Genomic DNA, 25,643 nt, shown 5'->3' with positions numbered 1-25,643 from the left:
AGAAAAAAAGAAAGAAAACTGAGAGTGGCCATGAGCTGAAGGATACACAGCCAGAAAGGGTCAGAACACAGATATGAATTTACTTTTTTCTGACTTCAAACCCCAAGCCCCGTGCTCAACGCCGCACTGCTTTTGGACAAAGGAGAGAACTGGAGGTGTGCACCCAGGAAGGGAGGTGGAGTTACTGCCACTCACTTTCCCCATCTGTTCCTTCATCGCTTTCCTCCAGGCCAGACTCCGTGGCCTGCATTTTTCTCAGCCTTCTCAGTCCCTCAGTGATGGCCCACTAACTGCATTCCCTTCCTCCACTCCTTCAAAACATGCATTCCTTGGAAGAGACCCCAAGACAAACCTCAAAAATGCAAATTCGGGGTGGGGGCAAGATGGCAGAGGAGTAGGGTCCCCAAGTCACCCGTCCGCATCAACTTACCTAGATAACTTTCAAATCATCCTGAAAAACCTACAAATTTGACCTGAGATTTTTTTTTTTTTTTTGACCTGAGATTTAAAGAGACAACAGCTGGAACGCTACAAAGAGAAGCGTTCCATCTTCTAACAAGGCTTCTAACAAGGTAAGAAGGCAGAAAAAAATAAAAAAGAATCCAGTGGGGGAGGGGCCCGCGAGGAGCCGGGCTAAGGGGGGCGGCGGGAGCCTCGGGACAGGAGAGCCCAGCCCCGGAGAGGCAGGGACTTGAAAAATCCGCACTGGATTCCTCCTGGACAGAAAGGCGCTGGCAGGGAACTCGGGCAGCACCGCAGGAGGCGCGGTGGAGCCCCCAGGTTCCCGGGGTCACTACCAGAGGAGGTGCGCCCGGGGGAGGGCGCCCCGCACCCCGCGGGCCCAGCGGGTAAAGGGCTGGAGCGCCGGGCGGGGCCCCGGGAGCAGCTCGGGCGGCGGCTCCGCATGGAGGGGGCTGCGGGGCGGGAGCCCAGGGCGCAGGGGGACACAGCCCCCGATCCTGAGCTTCCCCGGGACAGGCGGAGGCCGGGAGGGCCCAGGACGGCGAGGACCCTCCTGCCCCGGGCGCCCCCGAGCTGTGCAGATCGGCGCACCCGCCCCTGGAGCATCCAGGCCCGAGCGGACTGGGAGCTGCGGGAGTTACTGCGGGAGCTGACTCCAGGGCTGGAGAGCTGGCCCCGCCAGTGGTGGTGTTCCTCCTGGTGTCACCGTGTGCCTGGGACGGAGCAGGGCCGCCGGGGAGCAGGGGCCTCACGGGGTAAGCAGCTCCCACTGAGCCCAGCCCCCGGCGGGATGCGGGGCAGCTCCCCCAGGTGCACACACCTGAGAATCAGCACAGCAGGCCCCTCCCCCAGAAGACCAGCTAGAAGGACAAGGGAAGAGCAAGTTCTTGGAGGAATAGCCCTGGAAAGTTCCAGGGGAACTTGAAGGATTTACAATATGTAGAACCAGAGGGTATCCCTCCTTTTTTTTTTTTTTTTTTTTTCCTTTTTTCTTCCTTTTTCCAGTACAACTCATTTTTATATCAAACTGTAAATATCTAGGTTTTTTTCTCTTTTCCCACCGTAAGTACAATATTTTACTGCCTCTTCATTTTTAAGATTTTTCCTTTTTGACTTTCATATTTCTATAATTCTAGCTCCTAGATATATTTTCCACTTCTAGATTCCTTTCAACATACTCAACTTAGTTTTGGGAGATATACACAATATGGGTTTTTTTTGTTTTGTTTTGTGTTGTTTTGTGTTTTTTCTTTTCTCTGCCTCATTTTGTTCTACAATGGGGGAAGTTAATACCTACTAAAACATGACCAGTATGCACCCAGAACCAAGTGGTATACCATGCTGGTTCATTCTGTGGATTCCTCATTCCCATTCTGCCTCCCTCTTTTATCTCATTTATGTTTTGGTGGTCCATGTTGGGGCCCTCTACATATACTTCTGGTTTATATAAATTTGTGACTGAGCATCTTCTAACATACAGAACTTAATATACTCAGAAACAAGAAGATCACCCTCCAGAACCCCTCAGGTAGACTACATTCTCCCTCCACTACAATTTCTTCATCACCATCTCCCAGTACCCTCTTTTGTTCTTTTCCTTTTTCTTTTCTTTTTTCTGTTTCTTTTTTTTTTTAATCTCTTCTTCTTTAGAATTCCTGGCCTTTTACTTTTTACTACTTAGTTTTAAAATTTGTTTTTCACTTTAGTGGTCCTTTTATTTTGTTCTGATCTTTATTTTCCATTTCTGGTCTCTGACCTCAGCAGAATCATCTAGGGTGAAATTTACTTAGGTCGTGGTTGATATTCTTGATGGAGCCCACTCATACAGCCACTCTGCACTGAGCAAAGTGACTAGAAAGAAGAACTCACAACTAAAAAAAGAATCAGAAACAGTACTCTCTGCCGCAGAGGTACAGGATTTGGATTACAATTCAACGTCAGAAAGCCAATTCAGAAGCACAATTATAAAGCTACTGGTAGCTAGGGAAAAAAGCATAAAAGATTCAAGAGACTTCATGACTGCAGAATTTAGATCTAATCAGGCCAAAATTAAAAATCAATTAAATGAGAAACAATCCAAACTGGAGGTCCTAACAATGAGGGTTAATGAGGTAGAAGAAAGAGTGAGTGATGTAGAAGACAAGTTGATAGCAAGGAAGGAAGCTGAGGGGAAAAAAAGGGAAAAACAATTAAAAGACCATGAGGAAAGGTTAAGGGAAATAAATGACAGTTTCAGAAAGAAAAATCTACATTTAATTGGGGTTCCAGAGGGCACTGAAAGGGACAGAGGACCAGAAAACGTATTTGAAAAAATCATAGCTGAGAACTTCCCTAACTTGGGAAGAGAAAGAGGCATTCAGATCCAGGAGATACAAAGATTCCCGCCCCCCCTAAAATCAATAAAAAACGTTTGACACCTTGACATTTAATAGTGAAACTTGCAAAGTCCAAAGATAAAGGGAAAATCCTTAAAGCAGCAAGAGATAAGAAATCCCTAACTTATATGGGGAGAAATATTAGATTAACAGAAGACCTCTCCACAGAGACCTGGCAGGCCAGAAAGGGCTGGCAGGACATATTCAGGGTCCTAAATGAGAAGAACATGCAGCCAAGAATACAGTAACCAGGAACGCTCTCCTTCAGAATAGAAGGAGAGATAAAGAGCTTCCAAAATAGGCAGAAACTGAAAGAATATGTGACCACCAAACCATCTCTGCAAGAAATATTAACGGGGACTCTGTAAAAGAAAGAGGAAGCCCAAAGAAATAATCCACAAAAACAGGGACTGAAGAGGTATCATGATGACACTAAATTCATATCTTTCAATAGTAACTCCAAATGTGAATGAGCTAAATGATCCCATCAAAAGATGCAGGGTTTCAGACTGGATAAAAAAGCAAGAACCATCTATTTGCTGTCTACAAGAGACTCATTTTAGACCTAAGGAGACCTACAGCCTGAAAATGAGTTTGGAGAACCATTTACCATTCAAATGGTCCTCAAAAGAAAGCTGGGGTAGCAATCCTCATATCAGATAAATTAAAGTTTATCCCAAAGACTGAAGTAAGAGATGAAGAGGGACACTATATCATACTTAAAAGATCTATCCAACAAGAGGACCTAACAATCATGAATATTTATGCCCCTAATGTGGGAGCTGCCAAGTATATCAATCAATTAATAGCTGCCAAGTTATCAATCACTTAATAGTCAATCAATTAATAGCCAATAATTAATCAATTAATCAATTAATGTAAGTTAATACATACTTAGATAATAATACACTAATACTGGGAGACTGCAACACGGCACTTTCTGCAAATAACAGATTCTAAGCACAACATCTCCAAAGAAACAAGAGCTTTAAATGATACACTGGACCAGATGGATTTCACAGATATTTACAGAACTTTACATCCAAATGCAATTGACTACACATTCTTCTCAAGTGCACATGGAACTTTCTCCAGAATAGATCACATTCTGGGTCACAAATCAGGTCTCAACTGACACCAAAATATTGGGATTGTCCCCTGCATATTTTCAGACCATAATGCTTTGAAACTAGAACTAAATCACAAGAAATTTGGAAGAAACTCAAACATGTGGAGGTTAAAGAGCATCCAGCTAAAAGACGAAAGGGTCAACCAGAAAATTAGAGAAGGATTAAAAAGATTCATGGAAATTAATTAAAATGAAGATAAAACTGTTCAAAATCTTTGGGATAAGCAAAAGCAGTCCTAGGAGGGAAATACATCATAATTCAAGCATCCCTCAAAAAATTGGAAAAACTCAAATACACAAGCTAAACTTGCACCTAAAGGAACTGGAGAAACAAAAGGAAATAAACACCTACACCCAGCAGAAGAAAGTTAATAAAGATTCGAGTAGAACTCAATGAAATAGAGACCAGAAGAACCGTAGAACAGATCAACATAACCAGAATTTGGTTCTTTGAAAGAATTAATAAGATAGATAAACCATTAGCCAGCCTTATTAAAAATAAAAAAGATTCTAATTAATAAAATCATGAATGAAAAAGGAGAGATCACAACCAATGCCAAGGAAATACAAACGATTTTAAAAGCATATTATGAGCAGCTATACACCAATAAATTAGGCAATCTAGAAGAAAAGGATGCATTTCTGGAAAACCACAAACTACCAAAACTGAAACAGGAAGAAATAGAAAACCTGAACAGGCCAATAACTAGGGAGGAAATTGAAGCAGTCATCAAAAACCTCCCAAGATACAAAAGTCCAGGGCCAGATGGCTTCCCAGGGAAATTCTATCAAACGTTTGAAGAAGAAACCATACCTATTCTATTAAAGCTGTTCCAAAAGATAGAAAGGGACAGAATATTTCCAAACTCGTTTTATGAGGCAGCATCACCTTAATTCCAAAACCTGACAAACACCCCACCAAAATGGAGAATTATAGACCAATATCCCTGATGAACACAGATGCAAAAATTCTCAACAAGATACTCGCCAATAAGATCCAACAATACTTTAAGAAGATTATTCACCATGACCAAGTGGGATTTATCCCTGGGTTGTAAGGCTGGTTCAGCACTCGTAAAGCAATCAATGTGATAGATCATATCAAGAGAAAAACCAAGAAACATATGATCCTCTCAATAGATGCAGAGAAAGCATTTGACAAAATACAGCATCCATTCCTGATCAAAACTCTTCAGAGTGTAGGGATAGAGGAAACATTCTTTAGCATCTTAAAAGCCATCTACAAAAAGCCCACAGCAAATATCATTCTCAATGTGGAAACATTGGGAGCCTTCCCCCTAAGATCAGGAACATGGCAGGTATGTCCACTCTCACCACTGCTCTTCAACATAGTCCTAGAAGTCCTAGCCTCAGCAGTCAGGCAACAAAAAGAAATAAAAGGCATTCAAATTGGCAAAGAAGTCAAACTCTCCTTCTTTGCGGATAGCATGATACCATACACAGAAAACCCAAAAGACTCCACCCCAAGATTGCTAGAACTCATACAGCAATTCAGCAGTGTGGCAGAATACAGAATCAATGCCCAGAAATCAGTGGCATTTCTATACACTAACAATGAGACTGAAGAAAGAGAAATTAAGGAGTCCATCCCATTTACAATTGCACTGAAGAAAGAGAAATTAAGGAGTCCATCCCATTTACAATATTCCTAAGCATAAGATGCCTAGGAATAAACCTAACCAAAGAGATAAAGTATCTATACCCTAAAAACTACAGAACACTTCTGAATGAAATGAAGGAAGACACAAAGAGATGGAAAAATATTCCATACTCATAGGTTGCAAGAATTAATATTGTGAAATGTCAATGCTACCCAGGGCAATTTACACATGTAATGCAATCCCTATCAAAATACCATGGACTTTCTTCAGAGAGTTGGAACAAATTATTTTAAGATTTGTGTGGAATCAGAAAAGACCCTGAATAGCCAGGGGAATATTGAAAAAGAAAAGCATAGCTGGGGGCATCACAATGCCGGATTTCAGGTTGTACTACAAAGCTGTGGTCATCAAGACAGTGTGGTACTGGCACAAAAACAGACACATAGGTCAATGGAACAGAATAGAGAACCCAGAAATGGACCCTCAACTCTATGATCAACTAATACTCAACAAAGCAGGAAAGACTATCCACTGGAAAAAGGACAGTGTCTTCAATAAATGGTGCTGGGAAAATTGGACAGCCACGTGCAGAAGAATGAAACTAGACCTTCTCTTACACCATACACAAAGATAAATTCAAAATGGATAAAAGATCTAAATGTGAGACAAGATTCCATCAAAATCCTAGAGGAGAACACAGGCAATACCTTTTTTGAACTTGGCCACAGTAACTTCTTGCAAGATACATCTATGAAGGCAAGGGAAACAAAGGCAAAAATGAAATATTGGGACTTCATGAAGATAAAAAGTTTCTGCACAGCAAAAGAAAACAGTCAACAAAACTCAAAGACAACCTACAGAATGGGAGAAGATATTTGCAAATGACCTATCAGATAAAGGGCTGATCAAGGGCTAGTATCCAAGATCTATAAAGAACTTATCAAACTCAACAGCAAAGAAACAAACAATCCAATCATGAAATGGGCAAAAGACATTAACAGATATTTCACCAAAGAAGACATAGACATGGCCAAAAAGCACATGAGAAAATGCTCCGCATCACTTGCCATCAGGGAAATACAAATCAAAACCACAATGAGATACTGCCTCACACCAGTGAGAATGGGGAAAATTAACAAGGCAGGAAACAACCAATGTTGGAGAGGATGTGGAGAAAGGGGAATCCTCTTGCACTGTTGGTGGGAATGTGAACTGGTGTAGGCACTCTGGAAACAGTGTGGAAGTTCCTCAAAGAGTTAAAAATAGATCTTCCCTACAACCCAGCAATTGCACTGCTGGGGATTTACCCCAAAGATACAGATGCAGTGAAACGCCAGGACACCTGCACCCCGATGCTTATAGCAGCAATGTCCATAATAGCCAAACTGTAGAAGGAGCCTCGGTGTCCAGTGACAGATGAATGGATAAAGAAAATATGGTCTATGTATACAATGGAATATTCCTCAGCCATTAGAAATGGCAAATACCCACCATTTGCTTCAACGTGGATGGAACTGGAGGGTATTATGCTGAGTGAAGTCAGTCGGAGGACAAACATTATATGGTCTCATTCATTCGGGGAATATAAAAAATAGTGAAAGGGGAAAGGAGAGAAAATGAGTGGGAAATATCAGTGAGGGTGACGGAACATGAGAGACTCCTAACTGGGAAATGAACAAGGAGTAGTGGAAAGGGAGGTGGGCAGGGGGATGAGGTGACTGGGTGACGGGCACTGAGGGGGGCACTTGACAGGATGAGCACTGGGTGTTATGCTATATGTTGGCAAATCGAACTCCAATAAAAAAATATACAAAGAATGCAAAGTCCATGAGAACACAGCAAAAAAAAAAAAAAATGAAAACGACAACAATTCTTAAAAAAAAAAAAAAAATGGCTACAAGGTCTCCATTTTCTTCTAGATTCCAGATGGCTATGCCCATTGTCAGGGCAGCCTGGTACCAAAGCATGATTTGTACAGATTTTGGAGGAGCTCTATGCTGCCCTTATTTAAGTAAAAAGACACATGGACCATGTCTGAAGAATAAGATGAGCTTTGATATTTGTGACCTCTTGCAAATACAGTAAATGCAATATCTACTTCCCCAAAACCCAGAAGCTGTGAAAATAGAAACTTTGACTCAATGCCAAGTTGCCCATCCCAAGACCATGGCTTTTACCACATATTGATCAGCTCTACTGAGCCTCTCTGTTTCTCTCTGAGCATTTCTTATGTGCCTTCCTTTGTGTTGAAGGAATGAGTTATTGATCAAATTGTGCCCACGAGTGGCCATATTCTGTGGCAGTATTCTACAGCGTCTCATCAGTTACCTGGCAGTTATTAACCTTGAGACCAAAATGAGTAATATGGTCATTGTGACTGTAGGGGAGACAGCTTTCTCACCAGTCACAGGTTCTTTTAGATGCCTTAATTTTCACATGTGTTTGACAGTCCAAACCTAGTCTAGCTGACTATTAAAACACAGGATTTTATTTTTAACTGGCATTAAATAGTTCAGTGTCCCTGTGAATCTCCTAAGAGGCTACCATGAAGATCCTGACTTCGGGGTCTCAGGTAGGTCAATATTTGGCATTTCCAACAAGCCCCCATCACTGAGTAGCAAAGCTAGAAACTGTCTCCCAGGTACTTACTGGAAAGTGATCTCTAACACATAGCTATTCAATCACTTTTGTGGATCTAGAGAAATGAATGAGCAAATCAGAATGAAGAGAACACAAAAGTACATCTACTTCCAGCTCCAAAGATGATTCTTCTGAAAATGTTGGTAACTCTCCTTCCAAATGTTTTCCTCCTAAACTCATGTTTACCTTTCTCTTTGAAATAATGGGGTCTGATTCCATGTATGTGTTTTATAATTGTTATTTCTTCATCTAACCAGGTAACTCAACCATCTGTCCATGCTAACAGACATACTTCCAGAATGTTATTCTTCATAAGTACAGGGCGCTTATTTAAATGAGCAAGGACTTTTTTCTTTGCCCTATCTCTCATTCTTGGGTATTTACATTGCTTCATTGTTTTTGTTTTGGCTTTTTAACTTAATAGCAACAAAAGCCAATAATACCCCTATATATTTGTGTAGGTACACGCTCTTAACTGATTTACTTTTTATTTTTTTTTAAGATTATTTATTTATTTATTCATGAGAGACACAAAGAGAGGCAGAGACTTAGGCAGAGGGAGAAGCAGGCTCTCTGTGGGGAGCCTGATACAGGACTCGATCCCAGGACCCCGGGATCACACCCTGAGCCAAAGGCAGACGCTCAACCACTGAGCCACCCAGGAACCCCTACTTTTTACTTTTAATAAATGACATAACAAGGTAAAAAAATTCTTCTTGTAAAACCTTTAAAGCAGATAAAGGGAATTCCCTTTGGTTCCCAGCTGAATCATCTTTCTCTCCCTAGAGTCCTGTTTGGCATTTTTGCTTCAAGATCTTTTCATGTTGACACATAGTTGTATAGAGTAAATGGCTCTAGGACTTATTTTTATATGAATAGGAACATCCTATATGCCTCTTAAAAATATGTTTCATAGAAATTATTTCCCAGAAGACATACTCGGTCAGAGGTTTGGAGCAGCCTTTGTTTTTCTTTACCTGTCATAACTGCTCATAGTCTTTTGTTTATCTCTCTTCAGATTGACAGGTAGCAAATAGTACTCAGTGGTACTTTAATATTAATTGTAATTCTATAAATATACATACGTATATTTTTCTCTTAACACTTCTAAAACAGTAGTTCTATCTTGAAAGTTCTCTTTTTTCACGTCTTTCCCACAAACCATGCCCCCTCTACCACCCTTCAGGAATGACCACATTTAAGAATTTGTATGCATTTAGACTATTTCCTATGCATATACTCATACATGTAAGCAGAATATAGACTGCTCTGTTTGTTGTGTCTGTGCGTGCCTTCTTTAAATAATTGATATAATCTACAAATTAGTTTTTTAAATGAACACTATTTCTTAGAGAACAATTGATATTAATATGGCCCCTAACCACTGGATGACATTGGCAACTCCCTCCTCCCACACAGCTGTGACAGCCATACCTGTCTCCATACATTGCCAAATGTCTCCTGGGGAGCAAAATTGCCCCTGGACTGGAACCAATGATATAAATAGACTTCATCCCCTTTTTCTACTGCATTACATTCCAAATCATTTAGCATTTTATTCTGTTGCACTGTTGCAATAAGAACCCTTGCACAAGAGAACAGTTCTCTTGACAGATAATATGACACAAGGAAACGAATGCAGTTTCTAGAGCCAGACTACTTGGGTTCAAATCCTAGATTACAAATTTATGAAAAGAGGATAGTAATATAAATTAATGAGGACTAAAAAAATTTAAACATGCAAAGCACTTAGAACAGTGGAAGCAAGTTCTCAATAAATGATACATATTTTTACATACCTCACATGCATGTGTGCAAATGTTTCTAAAGGGTATAGACTAAGAAAAACATAGCCAGGTGTATAAAAGATACATGTTTTTAACCTGAGGAAATGTTGCTAAATCTCCCAAAGAAGTATACCAATTTATACCATGAGAAATAGTATATTACAGAGTTAGTTCCTCATGCACTCACTAGCCTTTTATATCTTACTCAAATAATTATTTAATCTGGTGGAGGATAAATCTATTTCATTTTAATTATAAATTGCATATTCCTAATTAGTAGTGAGTTTGAGCAATGTTTCATATATTTATTAGGCATTTTTTCCCTTTTTTGTAAACTACCTCCTAATATCTTTTGCCGTTTTTCTATTTTTTTCATTTATCTTTTTCTTATTGGTATGTAGTAACTCTTCAACTGTTTTGCTTAGTAACCCTCTGCTACATGCGATGCAAATTTTTTGCCAATTCGACATTTGGTTTTTAACTTCGTTTATGGTGATTATTGGGATTACAGATATTTTAAATTTCAATGCAACCAAATTGATTTATCCTTTCAACCTGACTTTTGTTTTTTGGGATCATTTTTGAAAGAAGGCAGGTTAAGAACAAATTACCAAATGATTAGAGATTATGTAATTTTACCAGTCCTGACAAAATTAGAAGCCAAAAGTAACATGAGAAGACGATAAAAGAAGACACATTAGTATCATGAAGGAAGCAAGATAATATTGATCAATCACCAACAAGCACTAGGGTTTTCATACATATTATGTCAATTTTACTGACAACTGACTGACACTTCAGGAGGAGACAGCAATCTAAAATAAAGATGCCATCAGTGTAGGTTCATAGTTTTCAGGGACTTTCAATGTCAGAGTCAGGTATAGTAATAAGTCCTGCCAAATCCTTTGAAACTGAGTTTGGCAATAAACTCTGACTTATATTACTTATATTAAAATATTCTATTTGAGTATGAAATTCCTTGAAGTATATTACATTAGATGTGACTGAAAGAAACATTGGTGCTTATGTTATTTTATAAATGGAATATTTCAAACAAATTTTCATCTCTATGAATTTAAATTCCTGAATCCTAGTGACATGACATTAAAGTTTTTGTACCTAGGGTGCCTGGGTGGATCAGTTGGGCAAGTGTCCTATTCTTGATCTCAGCTCAGGTCTTGATCTCAGGGTTGTGAGTTCGAGCCCTGCACTGGGCTCCACACTAAGTGTAGAGCTTACTTAAAAAAATAAAAATTAAAAAAAAAAAGAGGTTTTTGTATCCACTTTACCCTACTTGGCTGTCATGAATACCACCTCCCTTTCTCAATCTAGAATTAAGGATGGTTAGGAAAGCAAAAAGAATGGAAGAAAGTGCTTTAGACTCTGTGAGCAAAATAATGAGTTGCACTTAGGGTAACTGCTGGTCAGTCTTACCCTTTCAACTTTTTAACATCTCACCGTAAAGCTGAGTCTAAAAGGAAACTTCTCTTCAACTCATCAGATAGGGGCAAGACCTGTTTGTATTTGCCACCTCTCTCAACCCTACATTCACTGAGGGAAAAACTTTTGGTTTGTACCACCAGACTTGAGTCAGGTTAGAGGCAGAAAGGAAGAAGAAATGGGACACTGTTGAAGAGGGTTGGGGAGAGGAATATCAAGAGACTGTGAAAAAAGGAAAGAAATCACAGAGGAGGCCTCCTTTATGCCTCTCTGAGGTGGGCTCAGTATGGATGAATAGGAGACAGAAGGAGGAACTAATGGGCTGTTTCCACGATTCCCAGGATTTGGTGCACGACCGTCTAATGATAAGACCCTTCTAGTGACAGACTTCCTGCCTAGCTTGGGTTGTAATATCTTATAAAATACTTCCAGATATAATGAGGTATCCACGGAGACTGCAGGAGGAATAGCTGAATGCATAAGCAACGCCATAAGAAGTCTGATGGGAGGCACAGCCTGCAGTAAATGAAGTGAAGCAATATCCTTACCACACAGCAGGTATGTTCCAGAAAAGTCCTTCATTCCAAGTCTGCATCTGGCCTGGTCTCTAGAACTGACAGGAGGGCACAGGTCTTAGGGAAGGACAACCAACTGATGGAGGCAGCAAACCAACTCTTTGAGCAGTATTAAACTGCATGCATTAGGAACAACTCTGCAATTGAGAAAATATTTGAATTTCAGATAAATGACCTCTAAAAGAAAAAAAGACAGAAAAAGGATGACATCAAAAGAAGATGTATGTGACTTTTATGCAACTCCTGTATTCCTGTAAAGCTGGATGTAAATTAGATACATTTTTTTATTTATGAGAGAGAACGCACACATGTACACAAGCAGTGGGGGAGAAGGAGAGGGAAAAGAGACTCCCCATTGAGCAGGGAGCTAGACCCAGGGCTCAATCCCAGGACCCTGGGATCATGACCTGAGCCAAAGACAGACACATAACCAACAAAGCTACCCAGGCACCCCCAAATATATTTTAAAAAGATGAAAGGATGTTTGCTGATTTTTTTATTATTTTTAATCTTTTTAAATATTTTATTTATTTATTCATGAAAGACACAGAGAGAGAGAGGCGGAGACACAGGCAGAGGGAGAAGCAGGCTCCATGCAGCGAGCCTGATGCGGGACTCGATTCCGGGTTTCCAGGATAACGCCCTGGACTGAAGGCAGCGCTAAACCGCTGAGCCACCCGGGCTGCCCTGTTTGCTGATTTTTTAATGTAAACTTTTTATCGACATATGCATGCTCAGAAAAATATACAAATTACTAGTTTTTGCCTTGATGAATCTCTCAAACTAAGCATGATCATGTAAGTGGAACCCAGTCATGGCCAGTTTCAGTTTCAGGAAGACAGCCTCCCACATTTTCTGCTCACTACCCATCTACCCAAGGAAAACCCACCACTATCCCAACATCTAACAGCCAGAGACCAGTTTTCCTGTTTCAAATGTGATAGAAAAATGGAAGCATAGAATATATACTCTTTGTTGTCTGGCTGTGTCACTCAAATGAATGTGAAATTCATCCATATTATGTATAGTTGTAGATTGTTCATTCTCTTTATGGTATAGTACTTTACCATAGGAAAACATCACAATCCCACTCTTCCAATATCTATTCCATTCTTACATTATATCCCTTCTGCTACTGATGGGAATTTGAGTAGTTTTCAGGTAGAGACTGTTAAGAATGATGTTGCAATGAACATACTTGCACAAATCTTTTTGTGGGCCTCAGGGTGCACTTTACTAGGTACTTGCCTAGAATTAAAATTTATAGATTATGTATATGAAATACACATACACATATGCATACACTCAGTTTTATTAGATACTGCCTTACTGTTTTTCAAAAATGCCAAATTTTAGATGGAAGTATTTCCAGAGGAATTTTCATTCATTTCCCTCACTTTAGTTTTTTTTTTAATTTAAAATAAGATATAAAAATTGTTTAATTTAAAATAAGATATAAAACCAAGATCTTATACAAATAAGGCCTTTTGGGGGAGGCAGTCATGATACTGTTCTATATCTGCTCTGTGGTGGTAGTTGTATGACTATAGATTCATGGAGGTTGTGGAAATGTATAACAACTGTGATTTTTTTATGTACTACAAGTCTATTGATTACCTAGTTGAGGGACATTTGGCTATTTCTAGTTTTTGGCAATCATAGTAGTTTTATGCCGCTGTAAACCTTCATATCAGGTACTAGTGTGGACACAGGCTCTATTGCTGTAGGTTAAACACGGATAATAGGATGTCTGGGTCATAGAGGACACATGTGTGTCACTTTATAAGTAACTGAAAAACGCTTTTCACAGTGGCTTTTCCATTTTGTATTCTCATCAGCAGTGCATAAGATTCCTATTATTAAGTATGCTGCCACCAGTTGGCATTATTGGGCTTTGCTTTCTTTGTTTTTGCTAAGAGGTGTGTAGTGACAGCTCCTTGTGGTTTTAATTTGCATTTCCCTAGTGACTAATGATATTGGCATCTTTTCATGTGTTTATTTCCTGTCCAAATACCTTCTTTGATGAAGTGTCTGCTCCAACCTTTGGTCCATTTTTTATTGGGTTATTTGTTTTCTTGTCATTGAGTTTTGAGAGTTCTTTATCAGATGTATGATTTGCAGATATTTTCTTCCAGTCTGTGACTTGCCTTCCAATTCTTTTCACAGATGTCTTTTGCAAACTAAAAACATTTCATTTTGAGGAAGTCATATTTATCAGTTTCTCACCTTTGGATTATACTCTTGATGTTTCCCTCTAAGAACTCTATCTAGCCTAAGGTGACAAAGATTTTTCTCTTACCTTTTATTTTTTTTAAATGGTATAGTATTAGATCTTACACTTAATTGTACAATTCACTTTGAATTAATTTTTACATGCAGTGTAAGTGATAGGCTAAGATTCTTTTTTTTATATATGGATGTCCAATCATTCCAGTACAGTTATTTTTTTTTTGTGGGGGGGGGGGGATCAACTATCCTTTCTCCATTGAATCTCCTTTGCACTATTGTCAAAAATCAATTGGTCATATTTCTGCATGCCTGTTTCTAGACTCTATTATGTTGCATTTATCTATCCATATATTCTTTCTCCAATACAACATTGTCTTGATTATTACAGCTTTATTGTTACATCTTAAAATCAGGTAATGTAAACCATCCAACTTTATTCTTCTTTTTCCAAATCATCTTGGCTATACTAGGCTCTTTCCCTTTTCCAATAAATTTTAAAACCAGCTTATTGATATCTACAAAAAATTCTAACAGTATTTTAATTGCACTGGACCTGTAGATCAATTTGTGAGAAATGAAATCTTCAATCTTGCATCTTCCAATCCATGAACACAATATATCTCTCTGTTGACTTATGTCTTAACTGATGACTTTCATCAGTCTTTTGTAATTTTCAGGATAGAGATCTTGCACAGATTTCATTAGACTTATCCCTAAGTGTTTTATTTTCTTTTGTGATATCTTAAATGGCACTTTTTAAGGGGTTTTCCAGATGATTTTATTAATTCATTGACTTGTCCAGTTTGGAATATACTTCCGAGGTTACTTTGTTTAGTTCTCCTTTAGATGTTTGAATCACAGGTGTGCCTTGACCTGTTGGAACATTCTCAAAGATCAGAACTGGAAAACACTGGGATATTTTTTTAACAGAGCTATTCCATGTAGTCTTTACCCAGTTTCCCTCAATAATTACATCTTACATAATTATAGTACAATATCCCAAACCAGGAAACTGACATGGCACCATATGTGTTTATAGTTATCTGTCGTTTTATAGTAGGTAGATTCATGTAACCACCACTGCAATCAAGAGACAGAATTATTGCATCACCACAAAGAATCACCTTGTGCTACTCCTTTGTAGTCATGCACATCCTCTTCCCTCTCAATATCCCTAATCCCTGGCAACCACCAATTTTCTCCACATTTATAATTTTACTATTTTGAAATGTAATATAAATAGAATCACATAGTATGTGACCTTGTTATATTAGCTTTTTAAAATCAGCATAACATTCTTAAGAGCCATCCAGGTTGTTACTTTTATCATTAGTTCATTTCTTCTCATTGCTGACTAGAATCCCATGGTATGGATACAACACTGTTTATTTAACCACTAACGGATTCAGAGATATTTTGATTATTTCCAGTTCTTGGCTATTAAAAATTAGTAATATAAAAGTAATTGTATACAGGTAGTTGTGTGGATATAAGTTTTCATTACTCCAGCATAAATGTTCAGGAATGTGATTCCTGGGTCATATGTTAAGTGTATGCCTAGTCTTGTAAGAAACTGACAAACTAAACGGTTATGCCATTTTACATTCTGCCAGCAATATATGAGAGATTCTATTTTTCCATATCCTTGCCAGTATTTGGTATTGTCACTATTTTTAAAATTGTAGATGACATGAAATATTAGTTTCAAGTGTACAACATAGTGAATCAACATTTATATAATTATGAAATGACCATGATAATCCCACTTATCATCTTTCACCATATGTTATTATAAGCTATTTATTATATTCCCTATGCTGTACTTTATGTTCCCATGATTAATTTATTGTACAACTGGAAAATTGTACCTCTTAACCCCCTTCACCTATTTTGCCTACCCTCCTCTCTCTCCCCTCTGGCAACCACCAGTTTGTTCTCTGTATTTATGTGTTTTAGTTTTATTTGTTCATTGCTTTGTCATTTAGATTCCATGTATAAGTGAAGTTGCATGGTTTCTGTCTTTTTCTGTCTTACTTTTTCACTTAGCATAATAGCCCTCTAGGTCCATCCATGTTGCCACAAATGGCCAGATATCATTCTTTTTGTGGCTGAATAATATTCCATTCTTATATTTTGTATATATATGTGTGTGTATATATATATATATATAAATTGAACATTCTGTATATTTTATATGTAAGAATGGAATTAGAGAGATAGATAGATGATATAGATAGATATAGATGATAGATATAGAGATAGATGATATAGATAGATATAGAAATATAGATATAGATAGATATAGATAGATATAGATATAGATATAGATAGATATAGATAGATCGCCCACATCTGTTTTATCTATTCATCTATCAATAGACACTTAGGTTGCTTCCATATTTTGGCTTTTGTAACTAATGCTCTGATGGATGTAGGGTGCATATATCTTTTCAAATTAGTTTTCATTTACTTTGGATAAATATCCAGAAATGAAATTGTTGGATATAATGGTATTTCAATTTCAAATTTTTTGAGGAAGCTCCATAATGTTTTCTAGAGTGACTGCACCAATTCACATTCCCACCAACAGCGCGTATGAGTTCCATTTCTCCACATCTTTTCCAACACTTGTTATGTCTTGGCTCTTGATAATAGCCATTCCAACAGATGTGAAATGACATCTCATTTTGTTTGGTTTGCATTTCTCTGATGATTAATGATGTTGAGCACCTTCTCATGTTCTTGTTGGCCATCTGTATGTCTTTGGAAAAGTGTCTATTTAGGTTCTCTGCATGCTTTTTAAACAGATTGTTTATCTTTTTAGTGTTGAGTTGTATGAGTTCTTTATGTATTTTGGATATTAACCCTTTATCAGATATATTACTTGCAAATATCTTCTCCCATTCCATAGGTTAACTTTTTGTTTTGTTGATGGTTTCTTCCTCTCCGCAGAACCTTTTTAGTGATTGTTTTATTTGTTTATTTTTGCTTTTGTTGCCCTAGCCTGAGGAGACAGGCCCCCCAAATGGTGCTAATTCTAATGTCCAAGTGTTTACTGCCTGGTTTCTTTTAGGAGCCCTCTGGTTTCAGGTTTTACTTTTTTTTTTTTTCATACTTTACTTACTTATCTGAGAGAGAGAGAAAGAGAAAGAGTGCACCAATGGTGGGTAGAGACAGCGGGAGAAGCAGATGCCTCCTCATTGAAGAGGAAGCCCAAGCAGGGCTCAATACCAGGACCTGAGCCCAAGGCAGTTGCTTAACCAACTGAGCAACCCAAACATCCCTCAGATCTTACACTTAGATCTTTAATCCATTTTGAGGTTATTTTCTTGGTTTGGTTTGGTTTGGTTTGGTTTGGTTTGGTTTTTACAGTGTGAGAAAGTGGTCTAGTTTCATTCTTTTGCATGTGGACTTCTAGTTTTCCCAATACTTACATGGTACATTTTTATTTTACTTTTGATTTTTCAATTATTCATTGTTATTTTATAGAATCCCAATTGGTTGTTGTATATTTTCTGTATATTCTACAGTTTTGCTAAAGTTATTTATTCATTACAGCAAAAGAATGTACAAAGAGAGGGTAAAGGGGCCAAAGTTTGGGGAGGGATCTCAGTTGGAACCAGAGTAAAAAGACCAGCCCTGAGAGACGCAGAAAAGGAATGGAAATGTAAAAGGAATAATCAGGAGAAAGTAGTATGTTTAATACTCTTTAATTCAAGCAGCCTTAAATCAAACTCTTGAAAAACTCAAACCTACTGCCCAGTGCATTACTCAATTATGCATTTATTTCCCTTCAATTTTACTTAATATCTTTATTTTAGCTCCTCTACTCATTGCCTTCCCTTCAAAATTCTTGGGTTTCTTTTGAAGTCAAGGGACAAGCCCTAAACAATGACTCATCAAGCAATCATATCTTATCTCTAAACCTGACCCACCTCTAACATGTTTCCTATAATTTTTGTGGTATTGGAACAAGTCAGGGTTCTTTTATTTAATAAACATTTATTCATCATTTATTGTGTACAAGCCACGATATCCAAGACTGTGGCCATGGGATATACAGAGCAGGGATGACATTCAAAATATTTAACAATTTGTACAACATCAGACCTATCTGAAAGAACAAAGCTATAGCCTAGACTGTACCCTGGAGGCTCTGCTGTTTGAGATACCAACTTTTCAGTTATTTGATTGAGGGGACATAAGGTGTCCTGGGGGAAGGAGTGAGAAATCTGTGGCATGGGCATTCTCTGTGAAAGGAATGGAACAGTGACTATTTACCAAATGTCTTAGGCATGTTTCAATATTGTGAGAAATTTTGTGTCTCAATCCCCAGGGGTCCCAAGAATGAGAGAGTTTATTACACTTGCTCATCATGGAGGCAATATACAAACTAATGATCACAATATCATGTGGAATATAATGAGTTCCTCAAGAAGGCACAGGGGAAGTTTTATGGAAATTTGGGAAGTGAAGATCTTTTCTTTTGGAGAGAAGGATAAGGATATGAAAAATTACAAAAAACAAGACAGTGTAGTTATGAGTTCTATGTCCTTTACTCTAGAGAAGACAATCTAGGCAGTGGGGAGTACAGTGTCTCATAAGCAGTGGCACACTCTTCCCAAGATATTTGGGGCAAGAGTGAGTTTTATCGAGTCTTAGAAGCAGCAATGTGGAGACAGAGCATGACTGACTGGGGATGTGAATCTGACCTTATTTAGAAAGATTAAGAAACAAGGCACTAAGAGTTGGCTTAGGGTTTGGGGATTGGCTGACTGGCTATTCCATGATTCTGGTCATGTAAAGCATTTATAGGAATGTGAAAGTTATGTTTGCTGACATGGCACCCTAGGCAGGAGCAACTCCATGTTTTGCCTAGAAATTTATGTCAACAGATATTTAAGGTGAGTCCCAAAGACAAGTGTATTTAGATGTTAAAGCAGAAGCAGTGAAGGTGAAGCGTGCAAATAAAGCAAAGGCAGGGAGGTAAAATTGTATTCTGTTTGCCAGTAACAGGGAGGGTCAGAAAAAGAATAGTGAGATAGGATGGCAGCTAAAACAATACGGACCAAATTGTGGGAACACAGGTTGATTCTCTTGACATTACAATATATGACAGGATTTTTGAGCTGAAAAGGGATTTAGATATCTTACAAGCCAATCTTTCAACCCTTTTGTTGTACAGAAGAAGAAACTGAGACCTCAGGGCTGAAGGAAAGAGCCCAAGGTTACACAGTGCTGTACAGTTTGTTGGTATCAGAGGCACAGGATTCTCTCTTCAGAGCTTTCTTCCCCCGTCTCATTGCCTCCCTCTTCTCAAGATTTTTAAAATGCAGAATAGGTGCTCTTAGGTGGCTCAGTCCTTAAGCATCTGATTCTTGATCTCAGCTCTGGTCTTAATCTCAGGGTCATGAGTTCAAGTCCAGCATTGGGCTCCACGTGGGGCATGAAGCCTACGTGAAAAAGAGAGAAGAAGAAAGAAAGAAAGAAGAAAGAAAGAAAGAAAGAAAGAAAGAAAGAAAGAAAGAAAGAGAGGGAGAAAAAATAAAGGAAGGAAGGAAGATCTGTAAGCCGTGACTGCTGATGGAGATCTTTAGATTCCTCTCCAGCCCCTGCCCCCCGTCCCACCCAGAGGGCTGGTATCCTGCCTTACTATCTAAGCATTACATTCAACTAGATTAAGATTACATTCTTCAAGTCCCTGCTTCCTCTTCAAATGTTTTAAAAAAAGAGGGAAAAGTATAAGTGGATGCTCTGGTCTCTGCCCCTCTCAGCCAGCTGAGTAAGAATCAGCTCTTTTCTTTCTATGAGGCAACAATAGCACAGCTCAGCTGCCTGTTGAAAGACTCTGATGCAAAATGCATTACATAAGCTCTCTCCTCTCTCCTCATCTTGTCAGACACAGAGCTATCTTCTTGAAGGATTTTCTCTTTTTCCCTTGCTCTCACTCATACATTAGACTTGCTTGTTATTAAGCTGCTTTCTCTTCTAAGATATTATTGGGATTAATTTTATTCCCATGCCTTTCATCTCTTCTCTCAATCAAGAAGAAAACAGATAAAAAGGCTGCTCTTAGAACAAATAAGAAAGCTCACAATTTTGAATCCACCCACTGTTCTGTCTCTTCCTGAAGATTTTGTGCTTCATGGGCAGTAATCATATTCCAAGACCCAAGACCAGAATTGAAAGTGTTGCCCAAACTTTCTCTAATATAGATTTATGACTCTGTCTTGCTAACCATTAACTCTTCTGAGCACAAACTTTTCACATATTTATCAACCTTCACAACATCATTTTACTTCTAAAATATTATCTCATATTAGTAGTTTGAATTGTAGTTATACTGCAATATTTTGAGTAGTTGACATGGGCATTTATTACTTCCCATGACTACACAGTAGACCTACTAAGTGCTACACATGCATCAACAGTTAGAGACCACAATCAATCCTCTGAGGTACAGTTAGTGACCATAGGTAGACATCTCTATTTTCCTCATATACAGACAAGGAAAGTGAAACCTAGAGATATTTAATTATTTACCCAAGGTCTTCCCACTAATAACTGGTAGAACCAGAACTTGACTCCAGACAGCTTGGGTCTCAAACTTTTATACATGACCACAATATTATTCAGCCTTGTTCCAAGTTGTATTTTACCCAGCCCTATCTCAAGTAATTAATTACATTCGAGTTACTCTAAAGATTCATTCTATAAATTTAAGCATATCAACCTGGTGATTTCAAAGTAAGGTACCCTCTTTATTTTAAAAAGGCAAAGACAAACAACAGTGAAAAACTATGACCAGAATAATACATTGATACATTTTTGTTAGTAAATATGATCATAAGAAAACAGTACTTAATTTTTCAGGAGATCAGTTTTCTGGAGAGTTCAGCAAACTAAGACCTCATCTCAAGCAAAAGTGGCACTGAGAAGCTCTTTGCTGTAACAAATACCATATTCACACTTCTTTGCAATTTAAAGAAACAAACTAGGGACAAAAGTCCTTACTAAATCATTATCAACTTTTATTTATCATATAGTGGTTACATCTGGCTATATGGCATTTTTTAACAGTATTAAAAATATTGAATTAAAAACTGTAGAGGAGAATATACAAAAAGCAGATACATAGGGAAAAATGATAAGATAAAGTATGATGATGATAGGTAAAGTATGATTGTGAGAGAGAAAATCTAAATCAAAGGAAATGGCAGATATAATGCCCTACAGCAATCAGCTGAAAATCCCAATGGCCACTGAAGACATCCTATGTCACCTCAAAAGGACAGCACATGACTTCAATAACAGAATTCAAATCATTCCCAAGAGGGTTAAATATAATTTTCAGCATCTTCATTAATTTGACTTGAGAAAATAAAATGCCTATTATTTTATTTATTTTAAAATTTACCTTTGTCTTAATTTCTTCAGCATTATTTATCTCACCTTTCATGGCTTCCAATTTACCTTCACATTTTCCATGAGTTTATTATTTTTTCTATATTATTCTTGAACCCTTCTCCATCATATTCCAACTGCCTGTGTTATCTAGGAAAATTATCCCTAGGCTCCAGGATCTGTGTCATGCTCCTGGGCCCCTGCCTTCCTCCTACTTCTTGGCCCTTGCCTTCCTTCTACTTCTTTGCCATTCACAGTTTTATTTCCTTTCTAGTCTCATTGAGGAAGAATTTGTAGTTTCACTTGTCCTTTTTCCATTTGCATGATTTTGGAAAGAAGAAATGGGAAAGCTGTACTTCTTGTCATTATCTTCAAGTTGCAAGAGGCACTAATGATTTTCCAAAGACTTGACACTGAAAGCATTCACATAGAAACTTGAACATTTTTTTAACTGCCTTCTTTTTAAACTGCCCAATTTGATTTGTTCTTTTTTTTCTTTCCCCAACCTATTAATTGTTTTCCTCCAAGTGAAATTTCTATTCATGCCATTGAATTCCTGCTTGTGATTATCTCAAACAGAGTTGGGCCTTTTTTTTTTTTTTTTGTCTAAATAAACCATCCATATAGCATGTTCTATGTACAAAGTCTTTTTAACTAGGTTTTATTTTAATCACCCTGCAAAATGGTTGGATCAGTTTACATCTATCTCCCTGGGTTCTTCATGCACAAATCTTTCCACTTTTTTTTTATCCCATTTCACCATTATTTGCCTGTCACTCCATTTCTGCTATGCATCTTCTTTCACTTCCCAAATGGATCTTCATCGACATCTGCTCTGGGGTCAACTGTGTGGAACTGTAATTTCCCCAAGCCTCACCACCCTCTGGGTACATATGTGGGAATGCTAATATTAATACCTAATTTTTCTGGCTCATTTCCCCAAATTGCTGATGTATGAACCCCAGCTCCCTGAAAATTCCCTCTTAAGAATGTTTAGAATCTCCAGAGGCATGTGTGACATATGCTGCCCTTTCTTGAATTCTGTGCCACTCCGCTGGCCACAGCCACTTCCTCCCGTGCTCTGCTGGCTCTGTTTTTCTCTGTCACTGCTGTTTATGGGGTAGCAATTTCCTGAAAATGGCTACTGTCGCTTCATTGGCCACGGCAGGCACTGTCACTACATCATGTTCCTCCTCTGGGTGCCAAATCTCTTGCTGACCCCTGAGCTCAGCATTTCTCGGCTGCTGGAACCTCTGAACACCCAAAGGTCAAATCTGCTCTGTGGTGTGTGGCAGAGTGACAGAGAAAGACTTCCTACTCTGTGTTCTGGATTCAGGTAAAGTGACTCAATAAAGGGCTGCTCATTTGCTAGGGCTGCCATAACAAAGTACGCAAGACTGGGTGGCTTCAACAACAGAAATTCACTTTCTCATGGTTTTGGAGACTCAAAGTCCAAGATCAAAGTGTCAGCAGGATTAGTTTCTCTAGGCCTCTCTGTGGCTTGCAGATGGCCATCTTCTCACTGTGTCCTCACATGGTCTTCCCTTTGCATATGTCCCTGGTGTCTCTCTCCATGTCCAAATGTCCTCTTCTATAAGATACCAATTAGACTGGATTAGAGCCCACCTAGAAGCCTCATCTAACCTAATCATCTCTTTAAGAGGTCCTGCTTCCAAATATAGTTACGTCTGAAGGTTCTGGGGTTAGAGTTTCAAAATATAAACCTTAGGGGAACCTAATTTAGTTTATAACAATAGCCATGCAATTCAGATCATAGAGAAAGTATTCTTTCACTTTCAATTTCACTGAGAATTCCTCTACACCTCTGAGAGCTAGGCCTGTGTTACTCCTGTGTTGGCAGTAGCTTCTTTCTCCCAGAGACCTCACAGACCCCATGCCAAAAGTTGCACCTGGTGCCATGTGAGTTCAGCACACACACCAGAATGCCCAACAGTAAAGACTATCCGGACTTAAAATGAATCACTGCTAAACATGTTACTGAGCTGAAGTTTAGCATGCTGTTGAAAACTGGGCTCTGCAGGCAGATCTGATGAGTGCATCATCCTAACTGCCTAACTCCTTAGCTGTGTGACCTTGGGCAATGTGCTTAACTTCTCTGTGCCTTGTCCCCTTATCTCCAACATGGATTTCACAACAACTGAACACACCTCAAAGGACTGTTGTAGGATTAAATTTGTTACGAAATGAAGAAAGTGTTTAGGACAAGACAGACTATATAGAAAATGTTCAGTAAATCCTAGCTCTTATTTCTGTCATTGTAGTACCATGGGAGGTGGGGAGTGAGGACAGACTTCCCTGCAGTATCTCTATAATAAGTGCTCAGTAAGCATCTATGGAACAAATTATTTGTAGGACATTTATTTTCCACATTTTAATGTTCATTTAGTTCTCCTAGAAGTTATTTCATTTAATCCACAAAAAAGGTAATACTGTCCATCCTATTTTATAGATGAGAAGAGTGATGACCAGAGATTTCACCAATATGACAGAAGTGTCACACAACTGATGTGCAGAGTAGCTAAGGTTTGAAACTCTTCCCTCCACAGCCCTCTCTCCTCATCTCATTACTTGCCTTGTAAATGATACTGTCAATGCCAAACTCCCCATCCTGCCCACATCCCACTCCAAACCAAAAGCAAACCATCTGCATCTCCTGTGAGTAAACATGTTCTTATCTGGTTATCTTTCACTGTGTCATTTAATTCTGTGTGTTCAGCCATGATTTGGAAAGTGACAGAGGCTAGTTTGGCTGGAACACCTTAAACAAATCTGTGAGCAAACAAATGCAGAGGAAATTCTCCCAGTGTGGATAGAAGGATCCAGTCATCCCTCAGGTCAGAGAAGGCAGGACACCACACTGTGTGCCAGAACCATCACATTATTCCAGGTGTTAGTGCATATTTTCTGGAAATAGGCAGATAGTAAATATTATTGGATTTACAGGCCATACCCCAATCTCTGACCACTCAGAGACCACTCAGCTCTGCTATTATAGCACAAAAGCAGCCATAGACCAATACATAAATAAAAGAGCATGACAGGAATGTTATTTAAAATGTATTACTAATTAATTAATTAATTAATTAATTAATTAATTTTAGGGGCAGTGGGTGACTCAGTTGGTTAAGTGCCAACTCTTGATTTCAGGTCATGATCTCAGCATCCTGGGATAGAGCCCCATCTTGGGCTTCACCTTCAGCAAGGAGTCTGCTTGAGGATTCTCTCTCTCCCTGTCTCTTTGCCCCTACCAGCCCCCGCCATGCATGCACATGTGTGCTCTCTCTCTCATACACATAAATAAATAAATCTTTAATAAATAAATAAATAATAAAATATATTTTAAAATTTTATTTACAAATGTTATTCAAGTTTTCCATATCTTTGTTGTAAGCACTTTATTTGTACTAACAAATTTAATCCTCAGAACAACCTTTTGAGGTATGTACTATTATTATCAAATCTATGTTGTATATAAGGGATCTCCGGCACAGAGAAGTTAAGTGTATTGCCCAAGGTCACACAGCTAAGAAGTTAGGCAGAATTAAAATGATGTACCCGATTGCCAATCCCTCCTTTACATGTGTTCTGAGTTTAATCACCACAATCCTACAAATTTAATGTGTTTTTTCTCATTTGAAGGTGTGGAAATGGACTCAGTATGAACAGAATCCAGGGCCAACAAGCTTGGAAGGATAGAAAGTGTGAGAACATTGTCCTGGGATGGTTTATTTTGCTTCAACATACCTCATGCCTGGGATTTCTATGTTCTGTTCCCTCTTCACACCAGCTTGCATATTTGCATAGTTATTTCTATTACATTCATATCCCTTTGAGAGACAGCATGAATCTGTCACTGTCATGTTGCTTCAGAGTAGCTAATGGCCATGATATTATTATTTACTGTTAGACTCACAAGCTCAGAACTTAAAAATCTGTTTGTATTTTTTTAGCTACTACAG

At 38.5% G+C, this 25,643-nt stretch overlaps 1 long non-coding RNA gene across 5 annotated transcripts in view; it reads left to right on the top strand.

The window, feature by feature from the left end:
• The first annotated feature begins 614 nt into the window (after nucleotides 1–614).
• The window catches only part of LOC144291959 (uncharacterized), a 74,966-nt gene continuing 49,937 nt past the window's right edge, over nucleotides 615–25,643 (top strand). For all 5 annotated transcript variants that reach the window (XR_013359499.1, XR_013359501.1, XR_013359498.1 and 2 more), the window contains exons 1-3: nucleotides 615–805; nucleotides 11,888–12,013; nucleotides 24,134–24,207. This is a non-coding gene — a long non-coding RNA (uncharacterized LOC144291959). The remainder of the gene's footprint in view (nucleotides 806–11,887; nucleotides 12,014–24,133; nucleotides 24,208–25,643) is intronic.

This window comes from Canis aureus, chromosome 20 (assembly GCF_053574225.1).
Source record: "Canis aureus isolate CA01 chromosome 20, VMU_Caureus_v.1.0, whole genome shotgun sequence".
NCBI lineage: Eukaryota > Metazoa > Chordata > Mammalia > Carnivora > Canidae > Canis > Canis aureus.
The sequence above is the reverse complement of the archived record's forward strand: the minus strand, read 5'-3'. Positions and strand labels throughout refer to the sequence as shown.